A 9,788-nucleotide genomic window follows, 5' to 3' on the forward strand; every position below is an offset into this window, starting at 1 on the left:
ATATATATATATATATAAATCGGTATATGAGTTTTTTTTTAAAATGAATATGTTTGTACATTTGAATATATAAAAGGAATAAAGAATCTAGGTTGTGATTTTCCGATAAATTTTATTACTAAGGGACTAGTAATAAGATAGTGTGGGGGTGTGATGAAACTTAAAATTAATAATTTATTATATGTTAAAACCTATATTTTAAAATTTAAGTTTCATTAAAATTATAAAATTATGTTATTTTAGTATTGTGTGTTTATATTTAAATGTCTTACTAAATATGTTTTATTTTCAGGTTTTCTACGTGTTGGTAAAATAATGATAACTCAAGGTAGAAAATTCAAATGGAGGTGATTCAAATATTTTTGGAATCCTTGAGAAATTATCTACAACTTTGCAGAAGACATGATTGCTTAAAAAGTTGGTTAAGATGATCAAATTGTGAAAATATCAAAAGGAGGACAAATTTACTTTCACCATGACCAGCATATAGTAAAAAAATCATAACTATTTCAATATTTAACCAAATGAGGTGAACCTGGTGGAAAAATTCATCTACAGACAATTCCCCACATGTTTGCTGTTTTGAGCTGAGTCAAATTCGGTGATTAAAGTCGTGGAACAAAGCATTGAAAGAAGGGGCATGGAATTGAAGTTGGAGGAGACAAAGACTACTATTACAACTACATTGCATTAATAGAAATTTTTGACCCTTTCTCTCATTGGGCCTATAAATAGAGGCCTTGTGCTAGCTTGAGAATAATTCTATCTCATTGTAAAATATAGTGTGAGTGAGTATAAAAGTTCTAAGTTCCAATATATTTTTCATTTTCCAAATTATGAGTGATGTTTTTAGTGTTGATCAAAAGTAAGTTCATGGAAAGCTAAATCTATTATGTCAAGGTGAAGAGGATGAATTCTTGGTGAAGTAAGATTGTTTATATTTTGTATATTCTTTCTTTNCTTTATCGCATCTAACATTTACTTTATCACAACTAACTTTTACTTTCCGCATCTAACATTTACTTTATAGCAACTAACTTTTACTTTCCGCATCTAACATTTACTTTATCGCAACTAACTTTTACTTTCCCGCAACTAACTTATTAAATCATATATTTCATTTAGGCAATAGCGTGGCTCTGCCGGTTGTTCTAATTGAAATATAATGATTTAATTTAACATTTATTTTATGCAATTATATATTTATATAGTTATATATATAATCATAGGTACCATATATAAAATATCGGTGAATTCGGTATTTTTTATAGTGGGAACTATATTATATTAGGTGTGTGTTTGAATATTTAAATTTCTTGGAACCATTATTTATGGTGGTTTCCTTTGTTTTACTTTTAGTTAAACAATATTGCATAAACTAAGAATAAATCCTCGAGCCTTGACAAAATTTATAATTTGTAAACTTCGTTCTTGCATTTGATAATCTATAAATTAATAAATTTAAACTTAAAATAACCTCTCTGTGGATCGATCTCGTACTTACGAAATATATTACTTGCAGACAACCTACACTTGGGTGAATTATAATTTAAGTAGTAGCAATTACTGATCACGGTAAGAAAACAAACTGGATAATAGGGAAAAGTTTAATACTTCACTTATATAAACTAATCCATTAAAAATAACTAAGAATCGAAGTCAAAACCTTACCTAAAACAGATCAAAGCTCACACGTACAGTTGCTGGAAAACAAGCCGATCGAGCTCAATAACTTCTGATTAATAGCAGGAATGAAACAAATAAACTGGAGAAAGAAGGTTGCAGAGCTGCGCTACTCTTTCAGCTGCTGAAGAAGCTACGCGAGGACATCAGAAAACAGAACGGAAAGGCGACAGGGTGCAAGGCAGGGGAAAAGATTCCTTTCTGGATTTGAGCGATCTACTTCTTCTTCTATCAAATGGGTTTAAGTTATTAAATTGAAATGGGCTGGGCCCGAAATGGTTATTGGGCTCTCACATTACTTGTTCCTCTTCCAACTTGTACTAGAAAGTATAGAAGGATTTTACATTGAGATGGTGTTCGAAAACAAGGAGAATGGGAAGATGTGTTTTTCGAAAATCCCTTGGCTTGGAGGCTAGGGTTTCGAAATTTGAGAGTGAATTATTGTGTTTAACCCTAAGCCTAATACACATATATATAAGATTAGAGCCCATTAATTAAATTAAATATTTAATGGGCTTATTCAATTAATTATTCTAGTCCAACTAGTTTTATTAATTAATTAATCTTTTAAAGTCCAATTAAGAAACCTTAATAATATGTATGTTGGTCTTGTACTCCTACAAGATGATTATACATATACCCATTACATTTAATTTAAATCTTTTATAAATTCAACGTTTGAATTTAATATTTAAATTATAAATTCAACTCCTTGAATTTATCACCTCCAAAATTTAATAGTCATAAATTCAATTCCTCGAATTTATTTCTCAATGTTTTCTATAAATTCAACTCCTTGAATTTATTATCCTAATATTTTATATAAATTCAACTCCTTGAATTTATTATCTCAACGGAGATAAAATAATCCAGTACTTATGTGACCCTCAATAGTTAGGGATACAGCTAGCCATAGGTTCGAAACTCTTTGTGATTCAGGACATAATCCTTTATTCGGGCTTACCCTAATTTGCCTCATTCTATGTATCAACAATTGATCTTGAGAATGTTAGAAATCATATTTCTGATTAAACTCATCGAATCATGGTAAGAGCTTCTAGTAGCATCGCTCAATGATTCCCTAGGTATCACTGATAGTTCATGCAAGAACCAGTCGGTTATAATTAACGTACAGTAAGGTCCCTTCATTCCATATATCCCGATCGAATCTGCAGCCATTGGTTCATCGAAGGTTGCATAAGAATTCGATCACTATGTGAGACATATTTGTGAATAAATAGTGGCATCGTATGTACAATTAGAGAACTCTTTCTCTAACGTACATCTCATACTCTGGCCAGAGATTCCATGCACTATTATTTCATCAGATCACACAGCATATCCACACTCGTAGGTGAGCGATGAATTTCCGACTACAATATGCTGGCTCCTACATGCGTCACAACTTTACCCAATCTCGCCACATGATGACCCTCCTAGATTCAGTAAACGAGTCAAAGCACAACCCTAGTATATAGAGCCTCAGTGTCGTCCCGGGTTATAAGTACTAATAGTGTACAATCATATCCACGAACTTATTCTCTTGATGAATGATAACCACTTGAAAAGTTCTAGGGATGGCAGTTTGGTATAATCATCATATGACTATCCATCTGTATGTTTGGACATCTCTATGCCCTTATCAAAAACGGGGCACACAACGTCATAGATGCTAGTCTCGAGCTCAAACGACCTTTATCCATGTTTTAGGCGGCTGAATCGACTAGGAACGAATTTAGATTATACAGTGTTTATGTAGAACCCGTAACTTAGACTACTTATAAGCCATGCAAAATTCTAGTATTTAAATTAAAATGATTTTTATTGCATGAGTATTTAAATTTAATTATTTTACATAGTAGTTTAACTTTATCATTTCAGTTAATTCTGTGAGGCCGGACTAGAGTTGGAGCTTTGAGATAAAATTTAAGATTCAGAAAATATTCCCAAAATTTATTTTAGCTAGCAAGTAAGTTAATTTAAGTTAAATGAAAGTTTAAGGAATTATTTATACAACTTGAGGTGAGAAGAAAATTAGTTCATTTAAGTTCCAATAATTAAGGGGTTAATTCACTAAATTATTTAAAAAGATGGGTAAGGCTTTTAAGGGATAAAAATTTACTAAATAAGCAACATTTTCCCCTTCATTTTATTGTTGAATTTCGGCCCCCTAGATGATTAAGTATTGCCTTGCGAACCCATCACCTTTGACCCATTCTTTGTTATTTTAGCATGCTAACCTTTTAATTCTTAGTCACCCTTAAATAATTAATTAATAACCAACATCCTAGCCTTGTAAAACATGTAGGATTCGGTCATTGCCTCTAACAAAACACTCAACAAATATTTGATATCAAACCAAAATTTAAAATTCAAAAAGAGTAGACTTGGTCTTGCATTTTCCCTATATCTTGCACCCATCTCCCTCATTCCCCTAACCACCATTTCTTCCCCTCCCCATCACCGAAATCTGAGAGATTTCAGAGCCTATATTGAGTTAAAAATCGTGAGGTGCTAGGGGAAAAACAAGAGAGAAAAATCAGTAGCAAACAAGGTAGCAAAAGCGCTCCACCTCCTCCGCGCCGTATCGTCTCATTCTTTCGTTTTTCTTTCAAACGAAACCAGGCATGCATATATTCTTCCTTGACTCTTCAATCAAGTCGTATTATGTTTTTTTAAACCTTACATGATCATGTTTTAATAGCCAAAACCGAAATATATCATGAACATCTCGAAAATAAAGATGCAGATTTTTTTGAGTTTCATGACAAGCTTCACGGTTTGCTTTGTTTTGTGGGTTTCAGGTATTGGTTCGATTCCAGGCTCCTAAGGCGACATCTAGACATGTAATAGGATGCATAAGGACCATGTTGGTCCATTCATTTAAACTCATGTGCGCTGGAAAGCAAGAAAATGACAGCAACTCCACCTTTTTGTCCATTGGAGTTTTCGAAATTCAGTTGCTGTCAAAAAGGAGAAATGAATCTGATCTTGGTTGGCTCTTGAGCCTATAGCCATGGTTAGATCACTCCCCTAGCATGTCTAAGACGTGACTAAGTCGCCCTTTTGGTGGCTTGGTCCATGGTGAATCGGTTTTACAATAAAATACTCAAGAACAGTCCCAGCCCTTCGGCTTTCTCTTTTGACAGCATGAGTGTGTTTCAAAAATGGTGGAGTGGTGTGGATCTTGGTTGGCCTATGGCCCTTAGCCACGGTTCATACCGTGCCCCTAGATGTCTAGATCGTTCCATGGTCAATCAGATGGCCACTGGAACGACACGGGACAGCAAACGAAACACAACACCGCACGCGCATGTAGGGTGCTCTCGGGTGAAACTTTTCTGATGTTTGCTGGAATATTTCGAATTGTGGTTGGCCTAGGGCCCTTAGCCATGGTTCAAATCATTCCTTGGGATTTTGGTAAGAGGTTTTGGTCGGTGGTTCAAGGCCCAATGGTCATTAGCCTTGCAATCGATGCAAGAAACCAAAGCACAGCTGCTGTATTTTTGGACAGCAACTTGCTGTGACAGTTTAGTGGCTCGTTCGAGTTCTCGGTTGGCTTTTAGCCTATGGCCTTGGACCGGACAGTGCCTCATCGAGTTAGGAAGGTCATGTTTTTGGCCGTTCATGATTCGGATCATTTTTTAGGTCGTACGAGAATTTACGGTGCGATTTGCCAAATTGACTCTCGAAAGAGCGTTTCGTGTTTTGGCCTCCATTTCACCTAGATTTCGACCCTCACCATCTTTGGAGCATTATTTCAACATTTTGGGCGTATTTTAATCATGACTACATGTTAGTTCATTGTTGGTTCGAGTTGGTTCGGGGGCATGATTAAATACGGAGTCTTTGGACGTAATTGTCGCACTTTCGGGTTTAATTGCATAGTTGCGCATTTTAAAACTATTGCATATTATTTATGGCATATTTAGGTCGCAGCAAGCCTTAAAGTGATCGAATCCATTCAGTAAAATTATGACAGGATATTTAATTATGTTAATTAATTATATTACGTGCAAAAATACAAATTTTGAGATTTCTGCACTATTGCTTGTGGACACTTTACTATCATGCTTAAGTCCGGTCGCCAGTTACCGGTCAGCTCAGTTCAGTTCAGTTCAGGGACCACTTGCGTAGACCATAATCTCACCAGAAAATTATTACAGTTATTTCATGACAGGGCTCCAAGGAGCAAACATTTTCATTATGATTTTCAGTTCAGTTATGCACGTATTATAATTAATCATGACACGTTATTTTTACGATATGCATCATGACATGATATCCTCACTTGCATGCAAGCTTATTATTTATCTACTTGTTATTTACGATATATGCATGTTGAGTCTTTAGACTCACTAGACTTGATTGTTGTAGGTGCTGATGATGATGTCGGGATCGAGGGCGGGGACCAGTGAGCCAGCTCGAGTCGGCAGTAGTAGGACCCGAGGACCTCAGTTTAGCATTTATTATTATTTGATTGCTCAGACATTTTTATATATTGTTGAATAAATTTTTGACTGTTGTTTCGAAAGATGTTAATTTCTTCCGCTGCCACTTTGAACATCAAACTTTATTTATCAGTTCAATTATGAATGAGGCAATTTTATTTATTTAAAAAGAAAATTTTTAAATTTTCCGCAATTTTTCAAGCACGGATTTTTAGGCCTTTACAGTTTACAAATGAGTTTCAACATCGAATTACGATTCATTTGTATTAAAGTATAATCATGGTCTTTATCTATGTTGATCACATGGGTATACAGATGAAGAAATAACAAACCATGAAATAATGAATCATATTGAAATAAATAATTTTTATTACAAGTGAGTCAATAAATTCAATAGCCAACAGTCGGCTTACAGGACATCTATTCTAACACATATATACTAAAGTTGACAAGCTCCATATCTACAACATTAACTCATAATTAATCAATATTGGTGCTATAAAATCTTACTTCCAGGAATCCTACAAAAGCTGGAAGTATGCCTAATAAGTTCAAAAATCGAAGAACTACCATCAAGGTAGTATAGGTCCGGAAATTTGCGGCAGCGCATGGCAGAAATCACAGCGGTAGTGGCGGAAATCGAGGGGAAAATATGCGGGTTCACTCATAGCACTTCCTAAGCTCGAAGAAAACCTCTACACAGCTGAAGACTAGAGACACAATCACGAAATCGGTCGGAAAATCGAAGGAATTAAATCGGGACTGGAAAATATCACAAAAACAGGGCGATGGGTCGAAGCTTAATTCGGTTAGTATTACACTGCATAATTGATGTCAAAACAATATCCATCCGCGAATATGGTTAAAATTAGAACACTCTTAATTCTTCTTAATTCAAGTTGAAAATCCGTCTTATAAAATTAACCCGTAAGATTATATCACAAGAGTTTTACACATAAAAAAAACGAACATTTAAAGAAACACCTCCCGAATAGGGTGGCATAGTTGTTACTATTATTATATTATAATATAAAACAGATTTCCTTATCTATACACACATAATAGGGTCTATTTTTAGAAAAACCTTTTTTAAGGCGGAAAAAAATGTATGATAACAATTCTTTTCTCCGTTTCTTTAAGTATTAAAATGGTTTGCATGTACTTGATATAAGTAATATTACCCTTCTTTAAGTTGAGACAAATCTAAAACTCATTCTTTCATCCAAATACTTGTTCGAGAAATATAAAATCCTCTGTGAATAAGAGACAACACAGTAAATGGAAGAAATTATAGAGGCAGTGGAGGAAGCAATGGAGGCACCTACAGCACAATCTATGTCCAAAACAAATAAACAAAAGAAAAAGAAAACAAAGGCTTTTTTGGTGAACAGGTAATTTATATTTCTTGGATTTAAATTATACATATATATATGCCAATATTCCCTTATTTTCTTGCAGTAAAATGTTTTAGAACAATTTTGGCTTCACAGTCTATGCTTTGGTTACGACCTATGGGATCAAGGGTACATGGAAGATTGGGATTGCATTAATTTTTTCTCAGAATTGTTTTGTTGTTCAAAATCTTGACATAATTCATATCCCTAGACTCAAAATTTCTGTGTCATTCTTTCTGTAAATAAATTTATTGGAAATCAAAGGTTGTGTGAAACATTATATTATTATGAAATGGTGCAATTAATCATACAAAAAGAGAGATAAGATCACAATCTGGGGCGAAACCAGAATTCAACATGTTGATAGTGTCTGCACAAATTTTGGTAGAAAAAAATATGGATATATAATACAGATAAGAAATAAACAAGGTCATAAAAATACAATCAAACCATTTCAATTATAATATTTTCAATTCTAGCTACGAACGTTCTCATCTATTTTGATTCAGCAAATCCTCGTTCAATGTAAATAACCATGTCATTTGTAAGAACTTCATTGTACATTTTACAGCAAAGTATGCCTTAAAAAGATCCGTTGTTGAGAATGTTTTTTCTACAGTTTTCTGTTAAAACTAAACGGTTAACACTAATAAATCAATCTATCAACTGAAAAGATTTCAGATTTTGTGGTCTTACCAAAAATCTGCATTAATGTTAATTCACAACCAATTTAATTAAGTAATTGCATAATTATCAAATTTATAAATTAAGATGTTCACTAACATTAATTAATTATAAATAAAATACTATAAAATTTAAAACAACATTTCGATTGAATTACACTACGACTATATATGACATTATACTCCGATTGTTCTAAGCATTGAAATAATAATACAATTGCATTGAAATTATAATACATTAGGTATAAATTCAATGGAAACGAAAATGGTGAGTTCAGAGAATGAATCAGAATTTAATTGTATAATTTCTCATTCAAACATCCCAATTTATAAACTACATAGAGTGGTACATATATGGAATAGTTTACATTAAAGCACCAATTTATAATACTCCTCCCCTTGAAAAACAATAATATGGGAAAGATATATGGACAAAAATTAGGTGCTCAACAAGCCAATTGTTGACTGATTTAATACCCAAGCATCCCTATGTATAGAATAGATAGAGGGGTACATATATTGCTATTAGAGTATCCTTTTCTTGCTCCTAAGGCGCAGCGGAAGTTTTAAAATTTTAGTTTAGACGCTCGAAACTTTTCTTGGGAATCTTATGAATTTAAACATCCATAGAGTGTTTAGAATTATTACATTCGCGTGTATTATGTTGGACACCAAACCAGTCTGGGATTAGCGGATATGGCCCTTCTTGTATATCCCTTTGAACAGATCTCTCTCCTTTGATAGTCAAATTAAGTCCACGATCTGAGACTAGATTCCTTGTGTAGATCGCACTTGAGATTCTAAACAAATTTTACATTGAGACTGAATGGCCACAGTTTCAAAGATCTTGTGGCGATGATGACCGTGGAAGTGCCCGTGAAATATTTCTTCAAAAACTTGAGATGGCCTAACATCTACGTGTGGGAGGAGAGGAAGAAAAATCCAAAATTTTTTGTGCGAAAAATAGTCTTATTCCATATGACGCTCAATAAAATTATTTATAGAGGTTGATTCACGATCACATAGGAGTCTTTCTCTTATTATGATTCATAATCCTACTCCCACCAAGATTTCTTATTTTCATTAAATAAAATTCTCATGTTTATTATATTATGTATTAATGTTATGCATTGACATATTAATTAAAATCAAATAACAATTATTTATTTTTTAATTAACTCATTGGTTAATTAATTCTAGACTAGTCCTCTTGTAAGGTCCAAAATGCAATAAAGGATCCAACAACATGCAAATATAGGAAAAATAAAAAATGACTAATTGAATTGTTTTAATTGCATGAATTAAATACGGTAGGCATGTTTACATGTTTAAAATAGGGTCTGATATTAAAATGAATAAAACTGTGTTTTAAAAGTTATTCGAGACGCGATCGAGGAATGGAGACTGGGGACCATAAAGGAAAATTATTTTTATTAAATCATTATTTTATTTATTTAATATATGGTATATTTTAAATGATAATTTCAAAAATAAGGCTTTTTTTTTACACGTCGAATCGTATTTTAAACCGTTAATCAATTTTTGACGAAAATAAGGATTTTTTGGGAATTCGGCTA

This window comes from Primulina huaijiensis, chromosome 12, assembly GCF_012295235.1.
Source record: "Primulina huaijiensis isolate GDHJ02 chromosome 12, ASM1229523v2, whole genome shotgun sequence".
In the NCBI taxonomy this organism is placed as follows: Eukaryota; Viridiplantae; Streptophyta; class Magnoliopsida; order Lamiales; family Gesneriaceae; genus Primulina; species Primulina huaijiensis.